General features: G+C 46.0%; 1 pseudogene; it reads left to right on the top strand.

Annotated features, from left to right (window-relative positions):
- The first annotated feature begins 1159 nt into the window (after positions 1-1159).
- On the top strand, positions 1160-23273 carry LOC120909716 (annotated as a pseudogene).
- Positions 23274-23969: the final 696 nt, after the last annotated feature.

Raw genomic sequence — 23969 nt, 5'->3', positions numbered from 1 at the left:
CGGGCAAGGGTTGTGGGGATGAGGCCCTTGTCCCCATCAGCATGGGCACAAAGTGCTTTGGGGGGACCCATGTTGAGGGTATGTGGCCTGGTACGGTTCAGGAGGGGGGGGGTTGACTCGAACATCTGGCTCAACGATATTGCATACGCCTGACCCCTGCACTATATACTCTATGTTGTACATTACATACAGACTTTTACATGTTGATAATAATGTGATAACATCCTCCAACTTTGGAACCTTGAACAGAAAGTGATAATGAGGGGGAGGAGTCAATAACCCAATGATCGTGGTCTTCAGGATCAGTCCAGTCTTCATCTTGGTTGTTCTCCCCCCATCCTCACTCTCTGACCTCTGGTGGGGCTCAGCCCCGCTGTTATTTATGACTAAATCATGGACTACATAAGGAAGTGCAGGACTTCTTGTGTTGGGAAGATGGCAATGAGTGATAGAGGGGGAGGGGACACTCGTCCTATAATCCCCTCCTCACTGTCACTCCTATAAAAGACAGTTCTCGTTGTTTCCTCACTCTCTGGCTAAGATCCATGAATAAATAAATTATCTGGTAGGAGATCAGAGGACCCATTTACTAGTTACCTTGAGGGGGGAATTGTAAGATCCTCAGAGACAAAGCTGCCTGATGTGGGCGGAGTCCTGGGTTAGGGGAACCAATCAGCTCATGTCTAGTAATAATCTTTGTATTTCTATTTTAGTAGATGGACGGGAGATGAGGAAAACCTCAGAGGATTGTCTCACTTTGTCTCCAGACTGTAAAGTAGAAGATGAGGACATCACACAGTATAGTCCAGGAGAAAACCCGACTACCTCAAATGTCCATCCGGCACCACACAGTGTAGATGGACCATTGTATTCCTCTTATCCCGAGGAACCTCAGACTGTGCGGGACGGTGCCGGACCATCGTATTCCTCTTATCCTGAGGAACCTCAGACTGTGCGGGACGGTGCCGGACCATTGTATTCCTCTTATCCTGAGGAACCTCAGACTGTGCGGGACGGTGCCGGACCATCGTATTCCTCTTATCCTGAGGAACCTCAGACTGTGAGGGACAGTGCCGGACCATCGTATTCCTCTTATCCTGAGGAACCTCAGACTGTGTGGGACGGTGCCGGACCATCGTATTCCTCTTATCCTGAGGAACCTCAGACTGTGCGGGACGGTGCCGTCCTTCCAACACATAAGAGATTTCCCTGCCCTGAGTGCGGGAAGCGTTTCCGTTCTACATACAATCTTAATTTGCATAAAAGATCTCACACAGGAGAGAAGCCTTTTTCCTGTGCTGGGTGCGGGAAATGTTTTTCAGCGAAGTCCTCTCTTTCAAATCATCAGAGACTGCACAGGGGGGAAAAGCCGTATTCCTGTCCTGAGTGCGGGAAATGTTTTTCAAACAATTCCAATCTTTCCTATCATAAAAGAATTCACACAGGGGAAAAGTCGTATTCCTGTCCTGAGTGCGGGAAATGTTTTTCAATGAAGTCCAATCTTACCACACATCAGAGATCTCACACAGGAGAGAAGCCTTTTTCCTGTCCCGAGTGTGGGAAATGTTTTTCAGTGAAGTCCAGTCTTTCCTTTCATCAGAGATCTCACACGGGGGAAAAAATGTATTCCTGTCCTGAGTGCTGGAAATGTTTTTCATTGAAGTCCAATCTTACCACACATCAGAGATCTCACACAGGAGAGAAGCCGTATTCCTGTCCTGAGTGCGGGAAATGTTTTTCACGGAAGTCTCTTCTTTCCAAACATCAGAAATTGCACACAAAGACGGCACTTTCCTGTCCTGAGTGAGGGAAATGTTCCTCACTGAAGTCCTGTCTTCCTGTACATCAGGAGTCCCACACAACCCTTGAGGTGTATTAGTGAGTGCGGGAAATGTCTTGTATATGAATGTTGCTGGACATGTCAGAAAGAAATACACCTCAGATATACTCCATGGCTGATCTTCATCATGTAAGAAAAAAATTGTATACTCATTTTTTCCGTAATTTTCCTTTCCTGTCGCATCTTCCATGGCAGCATACACCTTTGGGTTGTGGCTCCGCCTCCACAACCTGATAGGACCGCATAGCTATTTAACCCAGAGAGGGCCCCCGCCCAGGTATTCTCAGTGTATATATACACCTCACCTCATCCTCACTCTCTGACCTCTGGTGGGGCTCAGCCCTGCTGTTATTCATGACTAAATCATGGACTTAATAAGGAAGTGCAGGACTTCTTGTGTTGGGAAGATGTCAATGAGTGATAGAGGGGGTGGGAACACTCGTCCTATAATCCCCTCATCACTGTCACTCCTATAAAAGACAGTTCTCGTTGTTTCCTCACTCTCTGACTAAGGTCCATGAATAAAGAAATTATCTGGTAGGAGATCAGAGGATCCATTTACTAGTTACCTTGAGGGGGGGAATTGCAAGATCCTCAGAGACATCATGGCAGCATACACCTTTGGGGAAAAACTTGCAAACTGGGTGGGTCTGAGCATAACGTCAAGTTTATTTACATGGAATAGAGGCGTTGTACTGAATAATTGCTCGTCCAAACTCTGCCGTGGACAGTCGGGCAGAGTCCACCTTGTAATGAGATAGATAGGTGTTTCTACATGACCAAGTCGCTGCTCGACAAATAGTTTCCGAGGACACTCTGCAGTAGGCCGCCCAGGAGGTCGCCATTGCCCTTGTGGAATGTGCCTTCAAGCCCTCGGGGAATTTGTGTTTTGCTCAGTGAGTAAGCCTTTTTGATAGTCTTCACCAACCATGCTGCGATGGTGCGAGAGGTTGCCGCTTGCCCTCTCCTAAAGCTGTGTGGGATAACCAGGACGTTTTCAGACTTCCTAAGGTCGTTGGTTGTCTAGAGGTATACCAGGATGTTAGTTCTCACATCCAGGGGATGTGGTTTCTCTTGTTCTGTGGAGAGAGCAGGAACGTTAATCTCCTGATTGAAGTGGAAGGAGGATGAAACCTTCGGAATGAAGCGATCAGATGGTCTTAAGACTACTTTGGGTAGACGATTAGGTTTGGCTCCTTCGCCAATAGAGCTTGCATCTCGGATACTCTCTTGGCCGATGTTATCGCTATTAGGAAGGTGACCTTGAGCGTTGGGTCCCACAATGAGATGTTTTCCAACGGATGGTTCATGGGACAGACCTTCTAGTACAACCAAAAGATCCCAGGTCGGGAAGGAAGGCTTTCTGGTGGCCTTATCTTTAGGCAGGCCCTCTGGAACTGGATGATGAGAGGCTTTTGTGCCCATTTGACTCCTGTCATGGCAGATGAGGCCGATATGTGGACTTTCAGGGTACTTCACCCAAGGCCTTTATCTAAGCCCAACTGGAGAAACTGAAGGATTTGAGCAACTGTTGGAGATGACGGGTTCCAGGCTTGTTGCTGTGCGACTGAGAGAAACTTCTCCTAGATTCTCTTGTAGGTGTACCTTCTGGCTTGAAGAAGAGTCTCTGCCACTTTTTGAGAGCAACCTTGGTCTAGAAACCTAGCCCTTTCAATCTCCAGGCTGTCAGGTGCATTCTTTCCGGGGATGGATCAAGAAGTTGCCCCTGAGAGAGTAGATCCGCTGCTGGTGGAAGCGGTAATGGCATTGCTGTATTCAGCTGAAGGAGAGTTGTGAACCATGGCCGCCTCGGCCAAAAAGGAAGGACTGCTATAATTGTAAATGCTGACCTCTTGAGCCTGAGAAGAAATATTGGTATGAGAGGTGTCTGGGGAAAGATGTAACCCAGACGAAGGTTCCAGTCGTGCTGTAGGCAGTCCGTCCCCACCGCTAATGGGCAAGGGGTTCTTGTCAGATACCTCTGGCACTTCGCGTTGTCTGCTGTTGCTGCTAAATCTATATCCGGCATGGACCAAGTATGGTTATGAGGGAGAATGCTTGGTGGCTCAGAGTCCATTCGTTGTTGGAAACAAAGCTTCTGCTTAGCATGCCCGCCAGTTAGTTCTAGGCTCCTGAGACATACATCGCCCTTAGCCACGAGAGGTTGCGCCCACTCGAAGACTGGGCGAACTTCCTGCGCCACCTTGCCTGTGGATATAGGCGACTGCCACCCTGTTGTCCATCTTCAACAGGACTTCTTTCCCCTTCAGAAGACTGAAGGCCAGGAGGATGTTTGGTACCACCACCTCATGTGTCTCGAATGGCCAATGGCTTTGTGCTGGTAGTGTGCTCCCCAGCCCTCCTTGCTGGCGTCCGAAGGGATCACCTCCCGGGGAGGGGATAAGGAGGGACTCAAACTGGTAGAGGAATTGAGGATAAATTGGGATAAGTAGGTGTCTAATAAGCCTACAGAGCATCCAGTATCCCAGGTTTATGAATAATGTAATTGATTGGAGGTTTTCCATCTTGCACGACTCCAACTTCCTTTGCTTTTTTCTTTTTTTTAACTGGGCACAGATTACCTGATTTTTTTTATTATTATTATTTTTTTTATTTATATATTTTTTTGTTGTTGGGAACAGAGGGGAGCCGAATCCTCATCTCCGCTGGGTAACTAGAACCTTCACGATTTCTCGTGTTTTTTTTTTTTTTTTTTAGTAACAGCTAAAAACTGGACCAGGTAATAGTACACCTACTACTTGCAGCAAAACAGAACATCACCAAACTCTGGAAAACCTCTGACTCCCCGTCCATCTCTAATACAATCACAGATTTGAACCTCCAGTGTGAAATGGAGAGACTAGTTGCTAGAAAGAACATGAACATGGAAAAGTTTCTATATAAATGGTCATCCTGGCTCACACATTCCAAATGCTCTGTAATTGCTTAATGCTCTACTTAAAACACGACCTCCTCCCATTTCCATGCTATGACACAGCAAGTATGCTTACCTAGCTGGTGCCCCCCCCCTCTCCTTTCCCCTTCCCTGATTCCCCCCGCCTGGAGTTCAAAATGTTTGATACATTCAATGTCTTATCTTTATACTGTTCATTTGCTAAGACTGACTATGTTTCATTTATACTGCTTTCTTCTTTGTGGGTTCCACTTGCTCCAGTCGGAACTTCTGACGAGTTGTACCAAATGTGTATCTTGTTTCCTCTATTGAAAACATTAATAAAGACATATTGAACTAAAAACTGGACCAGAATGTTTTACTTTTCCATCAACGCTGGTAGCCTGGCTGACTGAAAGAGATTGAAAGGTGAACTTTCCACCTCTCAAAGTTATACGATTGTTATGCCCCTGCATGGGTGAATTTCTCATGTTGTTATACTTTTCCAATAAAAATGATTGTACCAGAAAGGTGAACCTCCCTTAAACTTCCACCAGTGTTACACCAATATAGCCGATATGGCCCACTGATCCTGAAGCTTTTCCATTCAAGTATGTGCGTGAAGCTTCACACAGGCACCCGCTGGATTAGTGCGCCCCTAAAAGGGACTTCCGCCGTGCTTTCAAGACAAGAGCCTTATGCTGCGTACACACGATAATTTTTTCGGGTTGTAAAAAAAACCAAAGTTTTCAGGCTCTAGAAAAAACGTTTTTTTCAACCCGATCATTTAGTTTTTGCCAGTCACATGATGTAACCACCCATTTAACTGTTCCCTTGCTACCAAAAAGACATTGGGCTAGATTCAGATAGCCCTGCGTAATTTAGTGCGGGCGTAACGTATCTCTGATACGTTACGCCGCCGTAAATTAGGGCGCAAGTCCAATATTAATAAAGAACTTGCGCCCTAAGTTATGGCGGCGTAACGTATGTGTAGGCCGGCGTAAGCCCGCCTAGTTCAAATGGGGATGATGTGGGCGTGTTTTATTTAAATTATTGTTGACCCCGCATATTTTAAGTTTTTTACGAAAGGATCCCAGTGCGCATGCTCAAAATTCCGCCGCAAATCGTCATTGCTTTCGACGTGAACGTAAATTACGTCCAGCCCTATTCGCAAACGACTTACGCAAACAACGTAAAAAAATAAAAAATTTGACGCGGGAATGACGTCCATACTTAACCTTGCGTACGCCTCATAGAAGCAGGAGCAACGTTACGCCGGAAAAAGCCTTACGCAAACGACGTAAAAAAAATTCCGCCGGGCGCACGTACGTTTGTGAATCGGCGTATCTAGGTCATTTTCATATTCTACGCCGAAAACGACGGAAGCGCCACCTAGCGGCCAGCGTAAATATGCACCCTAAGATACGACGGCGTAAGAGACTTACGCCAGTCGGATCTTAGCCTAATTTTGGTGTATCTTGCTTTCTGAATACAGAAAGAAGATACGCCAGCGCAGCTTTGAATTTATGCGGCATATCTATAGATACGCCGGCGTAAATTCTTGCTCAATCTAGCCCACAGACTTTTATTGGACTAAAACTATACGATCACGCCTAGAATACCCTTTATACACACCCATATCTTATGAATATTCATACGTATAAATTGTACACCCTGTAGTTGTAAGCTCAGAAACACTTTCACTTTTACTCGCTTATAGTAGCCGAGATCTGTGTTGTATTTCTCCATTGCAATGTTTGTATAATTAAAGCACCTACTTATCTTATCACCTGGATCTACTATCTCATCTGAATGTCTTGATTAAGACCCCCAAATCAGATTTAACAGATGGTAACTTGTCTTGACCGTCAGAATGCTCCCTTTATCTTGTGGTCCTTACAGGATTATAGATATTGGCTCTCTTTTTCTCAATCTTCACTACTTACCTAATCCCTATACCTTAAAGCAATGGGTGGTCTGACTGGACAGCGTTTCCCTAGAAACAGAGCAAAGCAGCATACTGAAATGAAAAACAGCATAACGCTAAGTCTCCACTATTGCGACCTGAAGGTCGCATGATTTGCTGCAAATTTGATGCAACTTGGAGCAATGCATGTGTATTCTTGAGGTCTATGAACACAGATATGAACGTTACTCATTGGAAATCATGGGGTACGGCCTGCGATTTTGCAGCGACGAGTCGCACTAGTGGAAACTGAGCCCAACACAGTGATCCCAGAGCGAGCATTGAGAAGGAGATAGGAAGAGTTCAGGTGAATGCCATAAAGAGCACAATGATCCTAGAGCAACACTGAGACGGACATAAGAAAAACCCAGGTAAATGCCATAAAAGGTGAAAACATACCTGTAACAATGACCACATAATCATCCGGCATGCATGAGTAGAGATCTCCACCATTTGTTGCCAAAAATGCAGTGAAACCATTTAGAACTCACATTTTCCATTAGTGATGATATCAACCTGAGCATGATCAGATCACCATGCTGGAAAACTCTAGCCAGGAAACACAGAGGCCCAGATTCACGTAGGGCGGCGTAAATTTAAGCGGGCGTAGCGTATCGTATTTACGCTACGCCGCCGCAACTTAGAGAGGCAAGTGCAGTATTCACAAAGCACTTGCGTCTAAAGTTACGGCGGCGTAGCGTAAATGTGCCGGCGTAAGCGCGCCTAAATCAAATGAGGAAGAGGTGGGCGTGTTTAATGCAAACTAATCATGACCCCACGTAAATGACGTTTCGAACGAATGGCGCATGCGCGCGCATGCTCAGTATCACGTCGAATTTTCAAAGTAGATTACGCCCGCTCAATGCTTAGTCGACGTGAACGTAACTTACGCACAGCCCCATTCACGGATGACTTACGCAAACGACGTAAAATACGACGCTGTTCGTACGTTTCCGACGTCCATACCTAACATGACTTACCCCTGCTTTATGAGGGGTAACTTTACACCGGCGTATGTCTTACATAAACGACGTATCTTGATACGCAGGGGGGCACGTACGTTCGTGAATCGGCATATCTAGCTAATTAGCATATTCAACGCGGAAATATGCACCCTAAGATACGACGGCGTAGGAGACTTACGCCGCTCGTATCTAGGCAACTGTGAGGCGTATCTGATTCTATGAATCAGGTGCTGAGTTGCGACGGCCCGCACTCAGAGTTACGACAGCATATCTGGAGATACACCGTCGTAACTCCTTTGTGAATCCGGGCCAGAGGCCGCATCACTTCCTGCCTCTCAAGCTCAGTGTACTTGCACTGCTGCAGCCATCTTGGTAATGGCAAACACCCATAACACAGAGAAAGGAAGTAAAATCAAAAGGAAACACTGTCACTTACGTCAAAGCTTGTTTAAAGCTTTCTTTGAGAAGCCTGCACCACCAGAATAGGGCTCCAACCATATAGCTCATTTAGAGGCTGTACAGAAAGGACTTCCACCCAGGAGAGGCTGAAATATGCCCCACCCCCCCCAAGCCACCAGAATGGGGCTCCAACCATATAGCTCATTTAGAGGCTGTACAGGAAGGACTTCCACCCAGGAGAGGCTGAAATATGCCTCCCCAGACCACCAGAATGGGGCTCCAACCATATAGCTTATTTAGAGGCTGTACAGGAAGGACTTCCACCCAGGAGAGGCTGAAATATCCCCCCCCCTCCCCAGACCACCAGAATGGGGCTCCAACCATATAGCTCATTTAGAGAGTGTACAGGAAGGACTTCCACCCAGGAGAGGCTGAAATATGCCTCCCCAGACCACCAGAATGGGGCTCCAACCATATAGCTCATTTAGAGAGTGTACAGGAAGGACTTCCACCCAGGAGAGGCTGAAATATGCCTCCCCAGACCACCAGAATGGGGCTCCAACCATATAGCTTATTTAGAGGCTGTACAGGAAGGACTTCCACCCAGGAGAGGCTGAAATATTCCCCCCCCCCCCCAGACCACCAGAATGGGGCTCCAACCATATAGCTCATTAAGAGGCTGTACAGGAAGGACTTCCACCCAGGAGAAGCTGAACCTTGCTGGGGGGACAAACGGTAAGGGATACCTCACGATTCCAGTCCTGATCAGGTGAGGAAAAAAAGGAGAATACCTGGGCGGGGGGGCCCTCTCTGGGTTTAATAGCTATGCGGTCCGATCGGGTTGTGGAGGCGGAGCCACAACCCAAAAGTGTATGCTGCCTTGAAGATGCGACAGGAAACTGTTGATAAGGAGATCAGAGATCACCAAAGACATGGATGAAGTGTTGTTCCGTGTTGGCCATTGAAAGCAGGAGAAAAATAAAAATGGAGTCATTGCCTCTCATTGGCTGAGTACAGAGAAACAAGTATGTAGGTGAATGAATGACTTCCTCTCGAGCAACAGTCACTCACAATCCCATCAAAATTGTAGAAAATAAAAAAGTTGGCTTATATAAGGGGAAGAAAGACAATTCCTCTCCGAATATAGGGATTTTTAAGTGAGGTGTGTTGCTCTTGGTATCGAAGGTAGGCGCACAAAACACAAGGTTTTTAGTAGTATCAAAAATAATTTAATTATATAAATATAGAATTTCACATTTCATAAAATGAATTAGCATAATGAAATATACATGATCACGACCAGATTTACATGATTTACACAAAAAAGGAAGAAAGGGTTATTATTAGAAGAAAAGCAGATGCGATTTTGCCAACTAGTTTCGCACTAGATGTGCTTCATCAGGGCTTGCATAATACTTCTGTTCCTTAATTACATGTAGTGGTCTGTGTATGACATAGAAGTTCATCATTAATACAGGTATAATCGATTGAATGTCTTTAAACTTTGTAAATAAGTGTTCAACACATGTACATATAAAAAAAGAATATAATGCGCTTACCAATTACGTTAAAAAAGCTCTAAGAACCCGGCAGAACAAAGAGAGCTGCCTAGAAAATAGCGAAGGCGAACCTGATGCGAACAGGAGATTTTGACTACTACACTTTCAATCAGTGGAAGCCAGATCCACTTGATTTGAGCAGGTGCGGACAATGAGATGTGTGTGAAGGGTTCACCACAGTTAAAGAGGAAGAGATACAGGTATCTGTACGTTGTATCTATTTCTCTCCTAAGGAAGAGGACACAAAATTAAAGAAATAATGAAAAAATGATAAAAAGATTGAAGAGGTATCTATATATACATATATTTTTAGACAGAGTAAGTATCTATGTATTAAATGGACATAGACAGAGTAAATATCTATGTATTAAATGGGTATAGATAAAGTGTAAAAAGTATATTTAGAGAATATTACCTCGATAGCAGTTAAGTTTGGATATTGGGTTAATGCTACCAATAAAGTCCAATGAAGTTCATACTGGATTTATAATAAGTTCTATAAATAAGTGAAATAAAGAATATGTATGCATATATGTATATCAAAGGGTTCAATTTAACAAACATGAACTCAGTGCCGGTGGCTATTACATTACAATGCAGCACCCGTCTATTTAAAAAAAAAATATAGAGAAGGAAGAGAGTTTACCTTAGATAATTAACCTCTTGACCACCGCCCCATGTCAAAAAGACGTCCTCCTTTTTAAAGTTGAATATCTCGATAACGGCAGCAGCTGCTGCCACAACCGAGATATTCATCTTTGCAGGGGGCGGTGGTGTACACGATAACGGCGGTCTCCGCGGCGGATTCGCCGCGAGATCGCCGTTATCGGTGGCGGGAGAGGGGCCCCCCCCCCCTCCCGCCGCTCTCCCGCGCTCTCCGCCGCTTACCGGAGCCGTCGGTAGCGGCGGAGGGGATCCGATGTGTCCGGCAGCTGAGCGGGGACGGGACTGAAGGAGAAATCTCCTTCACCCGTCCTCATAGCTCTGCTGGGCGGAAGTGACGTCAAAACGTCAGTCCCGCCCAGCGTCTTAAAGAAACATTTTTTTTTTTTGTCATTTGAAAAAATGACTTTTTTTTTTTTATTTATTTTTTTGCATTTAAGTCTAATTATGAGATGTGAGGTCTTTTTGACCCCAGATCTCATATTTAAGAGGACCTGTCATGCTTTTTTTCTATTACAAGGGATGTTTACATTCCTTGTAATAGGAATAAAAGTGATCAATTTTTTTTATTTTATTTTTTTCAGTGTAAAAAATTATAAAACTAAATAAAAATAAATAAGAAAACCAAAAAAAAATTTTTTAAAGCGCCCCGTCCCGACGAGCTCGCGCGCAGAAGTAAACGCATACGCGAGTAGCGCCCGCATATGAAAACGGTATTCAAACCACACAAGTGAGGTATCGCCGCGATCGTTAGAGCGAGAGCAATAATTCTAGCCCTAGACCTACTCTGCAACTCAAAAAATGCAACCTGTAGAATTTTTTAAACGTCGCCTATCGAGATTTTTAAGGGTAAAAGTTTGACACCATGCCACGAGCGGGCGCAATTTTTAAGCGTGACATGTTGGGTATCATTTTACTCGGCGTAACATTATCTTTCACAATATATAAAAAAATTGGGCAAAATGTATTGTTGTCTTATTTTTTAATTCAAAAAAGTGATTTTTATCCAAAAAAAGTGCGCTTGTAAGACCGCTGCGCAAATACGGTGTGACAAAAAGTATTGCAATGACTGCCATTTTATTCCCTAGGATGTCTGCTAAAAAAAATATATAATGTTTGGGGGTTCTGATAAATTTTCTAGCAAAAAAATTGTGATTTTCACATGAAGGAGAGAAGTGCCAGAATTTACCTGGTGGGCAAGTGGTTAATGACATGGAGCATATAATGATATATGCTGTTGTCCTAGGAAGGTATATTATCCCAGTGGTATTATGGTTAAAGATAATGCTGCCAAAATAATCCAAGGGCAATGGTATATATTTTGTTTCCAATTCTACAAATAGACAGAACAGTAGATGAATTAAATTGGTGCATATGGCAAAATAGTCTGCATAAAGCACTAAGTCTTAGAAAGATAGACCAGAAAGTAATTACCTTAGTTGAATAGTGACAACATAAGGCTGGGTGAAGCAGCGTCCCGCATGTGGTGTGATGTCCTCCCTCAAGCCATCCAGGTCAGCGTCTGACATACATAACGTCAGCGCTGACCTTAAAAGCAGCATCTCCGCCGGAGGTGAAAAGAGTCAAGACTGACCCCTGGCATCACCTCCGGTCCACGTGTCCCAAAACAATTGCGCGCGCAACCGATGCGCTCCAGCATGATGACGTAAGCCGGAGCGCATAGGGAGAAGACATGTACTAGCAGTCTCCAACCAGCCAGAGATGAGGGATTGGCTGGATGTGCGCGCGCGTCCCATCTGTTGTTAATGATGGGAACGGGAGGCGTCAGAGAGAGCGCGCCCCCTGTGTTGGGACCTGTGATTGGCCACACCAAGGTTGTGCAGAGTCCGACCTCCCCTCGCATCAAGGGACCCTCCACATAATGGATGGAATAGTTCAGAGCTCAAAAAACGGAAAAAGAAAAAAATTTAGTAAACAATAATAAATCATAGACAATAAAACGTGTAATTAACTGTAAAGAGATATATTAGAATATACTGCTGATTTCTCTCAGCTAGACATCCAAGGGGGTTCATTTTTACATTGTCTTATCTGAGAGAAGATTAATAGAGGTGATATCCACAATAGTAAATATTTTTAAGATTTTAACACTCTCCAGTTATTAATTCATAGAGCGGGATATGGCAAAGCAAAACAAAACAAGGCAGAATACAATCAAAACAAAATAAGGCAAAAACAAAGCAAAGCAAGAAAGGCAAGTACAAAAGATACATACAGGCCAAAGGTAAAGGGCAACGCAATAGAGCCATAGATCCTCAAAATCATGTCATATAGTTATCAGAGAATGATTCATTAAATATATGTAGGGCTAGTATACAAAATAAAAACATAGTCAGCCCCTATAGGGCGAGCCATATTAAATTATGTATATACGGTCTGTAAATAGCATCTCTGTGATTCAAGCCAATAATAAACAAATATATAAAATAAAGTAAGACATTGGCTGAGTACATTTTGTGGGGGAAGATTTCACAAACACTTACAGGTCTGTTTCTATAAACTTTGTAGAATGAATGTGTAAAGGAAATGTGTAAGTTCTGTATAGAATTGTATTCTATGTTGTATGTATTGCACACGGCACTAATAAAGTTTTCATTCCATGTTTGCATTCTTTCCAGTCCTGATTAGAATTCGCCCCGCCTATGTCACGCCCCTTGTTACCATAAAAGTAATATTAATGTGATCGCTACGTAATCATGTGTATAAAAACCTTCCATTGTGTCATAATAAAACACAACAGTTATTTGGGAAGAGGCGGAGTGTATCTTCTGTGTCTGTTCCCTCCTGCAGTAGTTATTTATTTGGAACCGCCAATCAATATGAGGATAGGAGTTGCCTATCAATAAAATTCCAGAACAAATGTGACGCGCATCCCCCCAGTCGTGACCGGTATTGGTCATATTTTATTTCAGTGATTTCCTATGGTCATTGGCTCCATCTACTGGTATCCAGTATCAGAGTATCGGCAAACACGGGGATTAGATATTTTACAGACGTGGCCAATGGTGGAAATTGCCAAACACCAAATTACGATGCTCAGGGAAACCTTCCCCAACCTACCCCAATTTGGCTTTCAGTGAATCAATATTCGCCATCGCGTCACTTCTAGTTTCCATCTTCTCGTCCCGGACAATCAGGAGGCTGAAGATTTGGAACCCAGAAGAAAAGTCGGGGTTAACGCAGAAGTCGTGGAGGAAAGCTGTATCAGCAATGATTACCTGACGTCACCACGCCCCAGCTGATCGGCCGGAGCCGCTGCTGGAAGTTCTTATCCTGTTTTTTAAAACTGTTCTGCTGAAATAAGCTTTTAACTTGATGTCAGTAAACCTGCTTTATCAATAAAGGTTTTTTTTGGATTACCCAAATCATACCGCACCATGAAGCCTTTTTTGCTCTTCCTCTAACATACCCGTATACCACGCCATTCCATTGGAAGCTGAGATTGCCTGGAATAGGATCCATCATAGCCCCGGGAAGCTTGAAGGAAGACAGATACGCCAGTACACCAGTGCTTAGCCAGCGAGGATCCCTCTGAGTGACCCCTGTTTTATATGAGCCTATAAGACCTCCGTAATAGAGATCCATCGGATCTGGTAAGCGGCATCTCTGTCTGAATGTATATCAACGGCTGAAAATCATATGGATGAATTTTTATCTTGTGATTACACCTAACCAACATCATCTGCAGTGGACACTTTCCCTGTATAATATCACTTGCACTGTTCACCCGTGGGATGTACTAAATGTTACATCTATTTGTATACATTTTTTCACTTCATAACAGGACACTTTGTTTTGTTTTTTATGTTGGTTGCGCATTTTTTACCCATTTTTTTTACAAAAAGTCTCTGTCAAAGACCCTCCTTAGGATTGAGATAGCGGAGATAATCCTCCTTGACAGACTTTGCTCCTGGATCTCCTTCAGGTAGTTTGCAACTAGGTTACCGACTGATAGGTGACCAACGTCCAGCCTTTCAGGACCCGGTTACCTTGATCCCCGGGGGATTGTCGAGACCCTATTGAATCGCCAGCCTCTCTTGGCTCTCCTCAGGTGGACTCCCCGCCGAACAGCTTCTTCAAAGGAACAACGCTTGGGATCTTCTCAGGATGGGGGACCCAGTCGATCACTGGGGCCCAGCCACAGCTCCAATGTTCCAGACCAACGTGGTCCCGGAACCAGGAACACTGCATGGCACGCGCAACCCGGCCTGGAAGGCCATTTCGCCGGGGTGCCGTGATGTGGACACCCTAAAGGTGGGTGCCACACTGGAAGAAGAACCCAGACCAATGGCGTCTCTCTCATAAATACCCTCCCCCAGCATGCACAGCGAGGAAAACCCCTCCTGATAGGCTGCTGGGCGAAAAGCACCCAAACCTCGACTCCACTGCTGCCACCTGTCATCCTGGGGTGGGATCAGCACCCCAGAAGTGACAGAATGAGCCCACAGCACAGGCAAGCTGAGACAGAGACCCAAATTCAAACAAATCAGCCTGGTCATAGGTAGGGGTGCAACGGATCACAGTTGATCCGTGATCCGAATGGGTCACCCCCTTCGGATCGGAACACACTGTGATCCGCGGCTCCGGAGCTAGGCCGAAGCCGCGGCCTTTCCTAATGTTATGTCCGCGGCTCCGGAGCTAGGCCGAAGCCGCGGTCTTTCCTAACGTTATGGCCGCGGCTTCGGCCTACCTCCGGAGCCGCGGCCATAACGCTAGGAAAGGCTGCGGCTTCGGCCTAGCTCCGGAGCAGCGGCCATCTTGGTACATGCGGCGGCGGCCCTCCTCTGTTTACACCCACAAAGGAGGAGCCCGCACTCGAGAAGAAGCACACGCTGGGAGTGTCTGTACTGCCCGAGGGGGGTCTCTTGCCCCGAGAGGAGGGGGGGGGTCTCTTGCCCCTAGAGGAGGGGGGGTCTCTTGCCCCTAGAGGAGGGGGGGGTCTCTTGCCCCTAGAGGAGGGGGGGTGTTTGCACCGAGGGGGTACTATAGTTGGTGGGGGGAGGTGAACAGTTGGGGGGGGAGATGTGTATATTACAGTGGGGGGGAGGTGTGTATATTACAGTGGGGGGGGGGGGGGGGAGATGTGTATATTACAGTGGGGGAGAATTTTTTTTTTTATTTGCCGATCCGAAAAATGATCTGATCCGTGACTCCTGATCCGAGGAACGATCCGAACCGTGAGTTTTTTGATTCGTTGCACCCCTAGTCAGAGGTAACTAACTCTCTGACCCCCTCTAAATTTAAATTAGCACCGGTTCTTAGAAGTAACCAGGCGCTACACACACATACAATCACACTGTGGCCAAACCACAGCACACGCTTGCATGTCAGAATCATGCACAAAATGGTGGTTTTCCTGACAAACACAGAAGCGCACAGTCCTCGGGTAGACATGTAGCAGTGCCGTTGTTAAAGTCACCCTCACATCTGCTAACGCACACATTTTCACACACAACAAACCAAACGGCGTGGTTTGGTGCAAAACATTTTTATAAATGAACTTCTTTTCCACCTTAACGCCACCAACCACTTACCCACATGTGTGCGCCCACTACTCTCTGGTTGCTGCAGTGTAACACTAAGTACTATTATAATGGATGCCACAAACATTACAGACCTTACACCACTAATTGTCCGATTGTGGGGGGGGGGGGGGGGGGTGCGCTGTTTGCCATCTTTGCCCTGGGCACTGGATGACCTTGTCCCAGCACTGCTGCACACACAGCTCACGTCCATGTTCACACTACAAGACGTTTCTCAGGGCTGCAGTTCCTCTGAGCTCCACAAGGTGGTGATCTTTTCACAGCTACCATAGAGACAAAAAGTCTCTATGGAAGACAGGAAGTGATGTCAGTTACAGACAGGAAGAACCGGGTGAGAGGTGAGTCGGGAGGCAGTAGAGAGAAGACATTGCTGGAAGTGGCAGCTGAGGAGGTAATAATATCTTATTTTCTATTTACATCCAGTAACCCCCCGTTAGGGGTGCAACGGATCACAGTTGATCCGTGATCCGAACGGGTCACCCCCTTCGGATCGGATCACACTGTGATCCGCGGATTGCCACGGCTCCGGAGCTAGGCCGAAGCCGCGGCCTTTCCTAATGTTGCGGCGGCGGCTCCGGAGCTAGGCCGAAGCCGCAGCCTTTCCTAATGTTATGGCCGCGGCTTCGGCCTACCTCTGGAGCCGCGACCATAACGCTAGGAAAGGCCGCGGCTTCGGCCTAGCTCCGGAGCCGCCGCCGTAACATTAGGAAAGGCCGCGGCTTCGGCCTAGCTCCGGAGCCGCGCCCATCTTGGTACACCCGGTGGCGGCCCTCCTCTGTTTACACCCACAGAGGAGGAGCCCGCACTCGGACACACCGCTCGGGGAGTGCCTGTCGGTACTAGCTGAGGGGGGGTCACTGTACTGAGGGGGGGTAACTGTACTGAGGGGTCACTGTAATGAGGAGGGGGGGTCACTGTACTGAGGGGGGGTCACTGTACTGAGGAGGGGGGGGTCACTGTACTGAGGAGGGGGTCACTGTACTGAGGAGGGGGTCACTGTACTGAGGAGGGGTCACTGTACTGAGGAGGGGGGGTCACTGTACTGAGGAGGGGGATCACTGTACGGAGGGGGGGATCACTGTACGGAGGGGGGGGTCACTGTGAGGAGGGGGGATCACTGTGAGGAGGGGGGGGTCACTGTACTGAGGAGGGGGTCACTGTACTGAGAGGAGGGGGGGTGTCTGCACTGAGGGGGTACTATAGTTGGTGGGTGGGGTGGGGGGGGGGGACATGTGGATATTACAGTGGGGGAGATTTTTTTTTTTTTTTGCCGATCCGAAAAATTATCCGATCCGTGACTCCTGATCCGAGGAACGATCCGAACCGTGAGTTTTTTGATCCGTTGCACCCCTACCCCCCGTCATGTCCGTCCTCTTCCTCCATAGTCACTGTGACGTCTTTTATCTCCAGCAGATGATGATACACACATATATAGTGTGGAGACCTAGATCAACCCCTTCAGGGTCAAAACGTTCCCTCAATTACAGGGCTGAAACATTTCCTTCATTTTGGAGATGTCACCTTTCCCACCAATCACCTTCTCACCTCATCAATCTATTGTAGAACTCCTACATCTATAATAACAATCTCACGCTTACTCCTAACGCAGGTGGTCATACGCTATAGCTGGCTTCTGTGTTCTTCACCTATAGAAGCCCCCTTTCCCATAAGGAAAGCAGGCCTCCTGGAACTCAGTTGCCCCCAGGTCTTATATACAATGCTATAGTGCCTGGCCACCACACCAGGGCAGGAACGAACTGAGTACAGCAAACAGGTACTTGCGGTTGGCAGACAGGAAGTGTGGTTCAACGGCAGTCGAGGTACAAGGCAGGTAAAGTTTAAAATAGTCAGGTTCAAGTCTGCAGTCAGAAGGCAGGCAGAGTTCAGAAAGTAGTCAATATCCAATCTGAGGTCATCAACGAGGGAATCCAAACAGTTGCGCAGGACAGACAAACAGAGAACTTGAAGCAGGTGTTACAAATGAAATATTACAAGCATGAGACTGCAGGCTTGGCTGGCTTAAATCAGGTTTTGTCTCCACCCAGAGACTGACCACATCAATCACCTTACAGGTGGACAGACAGACAGAGAGAATGCATCACAGCCAAAACCAGGATGCTGGAATGAGGAGCAGGAGCACAACACACTCCTGACAAACAAATTATAGTTCTTTTAATAGTGGCGTGGGATGGGTGGTTTATTTAGGGGGAATTGGGATATGTATATCTTTATTTTAAAATATTTCAAAAAGAAGAAAAAGGGAAACATTTAATTGGTAGCAAGTGTCCGGAAATATTTTTTCTATAATGGTCCAAGTCTCAGCTATTCATCCTAAAATGTGATCGGTAAAGTCTCCGGAGTACACAGAGATCACAGGAATATGATGTGTCCTGGCAAAGCCTTTTGGTTTAGGAGAGGAGGGACGCACCCGGGAGAAATGATTCTGTGTACAGAAACCTCATAGGGTGCCCTCCACAGCTCCTTCTCCCAATTTCCCTCCAATCAGAGTCAGAGAATCCTATGACATCACACTGACCTCACAGCTCCTCAGCATTAAGTGGGGTTTAAATAAAGAGACCTGACCAGTGAGGTGAGGATGATTCTGGGAATGTCATTTGATTTTACTAATTTGTGTTCAAATGTGTTTTCCTCCTGTGAAGTCTGGAGATCACATGACCATCACATTGCCTCCACCTCCCTCCCTGATAGAATAGAGAAATACAAAGAAGATTCTAGAAGTCACCAGAGAGATCATCGAGCTGCTGACAGGAGAGGTGAGCGGTGCCGGGAAGGACGTCATGATGGACAATCAGCCGCCCCTCACATCACCGGGTAAGAGGAGACTTTATTGTAAAGGAGAGAGCAGTACGGAGGCTCCACCTAGATCCCCCATCATCTGATAAACACATAGAAACAATGTATTCAGTCAGTGTGTGTGTTTCCTACAGATGGATCCAGTAATGGGAACCCACCAGAGAGATGTCCCCGTCCTCTGTATTCCCGGGATTCCACACAGGAAGGTCACACCATCCCCCACCATCATCAGGTAGATGAGGAACAATTATTGGTGGTTATGATTTATACACAAACATGTTTGTTACAATGAATGTTTTATTATATATTCAGAGTGGAAACCTCGGGGATGATAATATTGATATTAAAGAAGAGTATAAAGAGGAGGATGAGGAGTATGGAGTGATGGAGGAGTTTTCAGAAGGACACAAGGATGTGATGGAGCCACCTAATACCAGGAACCCACCAGAGAGATGTCCCCGTCCTCTGTATTCCCGGGATTCCACACAGGAAGGTCACACCATCCCCCACCATCATCAGGTAGATGAGGAACAATCACTGATAGTATCATTAGGATCTGTACATTATCTGCATTGTTACCATTGATGTCATTTTTATTCTATATTCAGAGTGGAAACCTGAGAGATCCTAAAGTTGAGGTTAAAGAAGAGATAAAAGAGGAGGATGATGAGGATGGAGTGATGGAGGACGAACACACCATCCCCCACCATCATCAGGTAGATGAGGAACAATTATTGGTAGTTATGATTTATACACAAACATGTTTATTATAATGAATGTTTTATTATATATTCAGAGTGGAAACCTTGGGGATGATAATATTGATATTAAAGAAGAGTATAAAGAGGAGGATGAGGGGTATGGAGTGATGGAGGAGTTTTCAGAAGGACACAAGGATATGATGGAGCCACCTAATACCAGGAACCCCCCAGAGAGATGTCCCCGTCCTCTGTATTCCCGGGATTCCACACAGGAAGGTCACACCATCCCTCCTTATTTAAAGGTTGGTGGAATGGAGCATCTAGAACATGGACTTGAGTAGACAAGGGGATTTATTCATGTGATGTCACAATAATAAAGTTTATATCTTACAGATGATCTTCTCTCTCATTCTCTTGGTTTAGAGTGGAGATCCAATCGATATAGAATTTGAGGTGAAATCAGAAGAAGAAGAGACGTATGTGAGGGATGATCAGCAGTCTATGGAGGAGGATGGAATAACGGGGACATTTATAGAGGAGGACACTCCTACAGAGATCAGCACAGGTGGGTCATTAACACTAAATCCATTCCTCCACCCATACTGCTCACTGATTGGTCCAGAGTAGGGCCGGGACTGGGTGATATCAGCCTGTAATCCCCTGGTCACTTTCCTGAGCTGTGTTCCCCGTCCTGTATTCCTGTATTTCTCTCGGATAATCTTCCTTCTCTGTGCTGCAGACACAATTTATGTCTCCAGACTGGATTTATGGAGATTCTGGGGTTCAGCTGGCAGCAAAATGTTGATTTTCACCATAGGGTTTGCTTGACCTAGACACCTGGGGTATGTACCTTGGGTCTTCTGCCCCATGCCCGGGTCTTGCAAGATCTCTGGCAGAGTAATTTGTGATGTCAGAGTGGGGAGGGGTCACCCATTTACGTCACTGGGTGGCCCCGTCCTTGCCTATATAACAGCTGTCAAAGCAAAAAGCCGGCCGTCGCGGGGAGGCTGGGTTTTTTTTTAAATATTTTTCGGGACCGTTGGACGCCGTGATTGGCGATGCATTTACATTGCGAGAATTTTTTTTTTCATTTTTCTTTTTAAAATAAGGCAAGTGTCCAAAACTGTCGCCTGTTTTTTACTTTTTTGACACTTATTTACCCGATACCCATTCACATAGGGGAAGGGGGGATGGAATCTGGGGGTCCCCTTGTTAAAGGGGGCTTCCAGATTACGATGAGTGCCCCCCCCGCTGACCCCCACAACCACCGGGCAAGGGTTGAGGCCCTTGTCCCCATCAACATGGGTACAAGGTGCTTTGGGGGGACCCATGTTGAGGGTATGTGGCCTGGTACGGTTCAGGAGGGGGGGTTGACTCGAACATCGGGCTCAATGATATTACATACGCCTGACCCCTGCACTATATACTCTGTGTTGTACATTACATACAGACTTTTACATGTTGATAATAATGTGATAACATCCTTCAACTTTGGAACCTTAGACAGAAAGTTATAATGAGGGAGGAGTCAATAACCCAATGATGGAGGTCTTCAGGATCAGTCCAGTCCTCATCTTGGTTGTTCTCCCCCCATCCTCACTCTCTGACCTCTGGTGGGGCTCAGCCTCGCTGTTATTCATGACTAAATCATGGAGTAAATAAGGAAGTGCAGGACTTCTTGTGTTGGGAAGATGACAATGAGTGATAGAGGGGGAGGGGACCCTCGTCCTATAATCCCATCATCCTTTGAAGGGGAATTGTAAGATCCTCAGAGACAAAGCTGCCTGATGTGGGCGGAGTCCTGGTTTAGGGGAACCAATCAGCTCATGTCTAGTAATAATCTTTGTATTTCTATTTTAGTAGATGGACGGGAGATGAGGAAAACCTCAGAGGATTGTCTCACTTTGTCTCCAGACTGTAAAGTAGAAGATGAGGACATCACACAGTATAGTCCAGGAGAAAACCCGACTACCTCAAATGTCCATCCGGCACCACACAGTGTAGATGGACCATCGTGTTCCTCTTATCCTGAGGAACCTCAGACTGTGCGGGACGGTGCCGTCCTTCCAACACATAAGAAATTTCCCTGCCCTGAGTGCGGGAAGCGTTACCGTTCTACATACAATCTTAATTTGCATAAAAGATCTCACACAGGTGAGAAGCCATATTCCTGTCCTGAGTGTGGGAAATGTTTTTCAGAGAAGTCCAATCTTACCACACATAAGAAATCTCACACGGGGGAGAAGCCTTTTTCCTGTCCTGAGTGCGGGAAATGTTTTTCAGTTAATTCCAGACTTGCCATACATCAGAGATCACACACCGGGGAAAAGCCGCATTCCTGTGCTGAGTGCGGGAAATTTTTTTCAGAGAGGTCCACTCTTTCAAATCATCAGAGATCTCACACAGGGGAAAAGCCGTATTCCTGTCCTGAGTGCGGGAAATGTTTTTCAAACAATACCAATCTTTCCCATCATCAAAGAATTCACACAGGGGAAAAGCCGTATTCCTGTTCTGAGTGCGGGAAATGTTTTTCATCGAAAGCCCAACTTACCACACATCAGAGATTGCACACAGGAGAGAAGCCGTATTCCTGTCCTGAGTGCGGGAAATGTTTTTCAAACAATACCAATCTTTACCATCATCAAAGAATTCACACAGGGGAAAAGCCGTATTCCTGTCCTGAGTGCGGGAAATGTTTTTCATCGAAAGCCCAACTTACCACACATCAGAGATTGCACACAGGAGAGAAGCCGTATTCCTGTCCTGAGTGCGGGAAATGTTTTTCAAACAATACCAATCTTTACCATCATCGAAGAATTCACACAGGGGAAAAGCCGTATTCCTGTCCTGAGTGCGGGAAATGTTTTTCATCGAAATCCCAACTTACCACACATCAGAGATTGCACACAGGAGAGAAGCCGTATTCCTGTCCTGAGTGCGGAAAATGTTTTTCAAACAATACCAATCTTTACCATCATCAAAGAATTCACACAGGGGAAAAGCCGTATTCCTGTCCTGAGTGCGGGAAATGTTTTTCATCGAAAGCCCAACTTACCACACATCAGAGATTGCACACAGGAGAGAAGCCATAATCCTGTCCTGAGTGCGGGAAATGTTTTTCATTGAAGTCCAATCTTTCCTTTCATCAGAGATTACACACGGGGGAAAAAAAGTATTCCTGTCCTGAGTGCGAGAAATGTTTTTTAGACAAGTCCACTCTTGCCAAACATCAGAGATTGCACACGGGGGAAAAGCCGTAATCCTGTCCTGAGTGCGGGAAATGTTTTTTATTGAAGTATAATCTTACCACACATCAGAGATCTCACACAGGAGAGAAGCCTTTTTCCTGTCCTGAGTGCGGGAAATGTTTTTCAGTGAAGTCCCGTCTTTCCACACATCAGAGATCGCACACAGGGGAAGAAATGTATTCCTGTCCTGAGTGCGGGAAATGTTTTTCATCAAATTCCAATCTTGCCAAACATCAGAGATCGCACACGGGGGAAAAGCCGTATTCCTGTCCTGAGTGCGGGAATTTTTTTTCATCAAAGTCCAATCTTACCACACATCAGAGAGTGCACACGGGGGAGAAGCCTTTTTCCTGTTCTGAGTGCGGGAAATGTTTTTCAGTGAAGTCCCGTCTTTCCACACATCAGAGATCTCACACGGGGGAGAAGCCTTTTTCCTGCCCTGAGTGCGGGAAATGTTTTTCAGTGAAATCCAGTCTTTCACATCATCAGAGATTGCACATGGGTGAAAAAATGTATCCCTGCCCTGAGTGCGAGAAATGTTTTTCAGTGAAGTCCAGTCTTTCCCAACATAAAAGATCACACACGGGGAGAAGCCGTATTCCTGTCCTGTGTGAGGGAATTGTTCATCACTGAAGTCCTGTCTTCCTGTACATCAGGGGTCCCACACAACCCTCGAGGTGGATTAGTGAGTGCGGGAAATGTCTTGTATATGAATGTTGCTGGACATGTGAGAAAGAAATACACCTCAGATATACTCCATGGCTGATCTTCATCATGTAAGAAAATGGAAAATTGTATACTCACCTTTTCCGTAATTTTCCTTTCCTGTCGCATCTTCCATGGCAGCATACACCTTTGGGTTGTGGCTCCGCCCCCACAACCTGATAGGACCACATAGCTATTAAACCCAGAGAGGGCCCCCGCCCAGGTATTCTCAGTGTATATATGCACCTCCCCCCATCCTCACTCTCTGACCTCTGGTGGGGCTCAGCCCCGCTGTAATTCATGACTAAATCATGGACTAAATAAGGAAGTGCAGGACTTCTTGTGTTGGGAAGATGGTAATGAGTGATAGAGGGGGAGGGGACACTCGTCCTATAATCCCCTCATCGCTGTCACTCCTATAAAAGACAGTTCTCGTTGTTTCCTCACTCTCTGACTAAGGTCCATGAATAAAGAAATGATCTGGTAGGAGATCAGAGGATCCATTTACTAGTTACCTTGAGGGGGGGAATTGCAAGATCCTCAGAGACATCATGGCAGCATACACCTCTGGGGAATAACTTGCAAACTGGGTGGGTCTGAGCATAACGTCAAGTTTATTTACATGGAATAGAGGCGTTGTACTGAATAATTG

This window comes from Rana temporaria, chromosome 8 (genome assembly GCF_905171775.1).
Source record: "Rana temporaria chromosome 8, aRanTem1.1, whole genome shotgun sequence".
NCBI classification, from domain to species: Eukaryota; Metazoa; Chordata; class Amphibia; order Anura; family Ranidae; genus Rana; species Rana temporaria.
The sequence above is the reverse complement of the archived record's forward strand: the minus strand, read 5'-3'. Positions and strand labels throughout refer to the sequence as shown.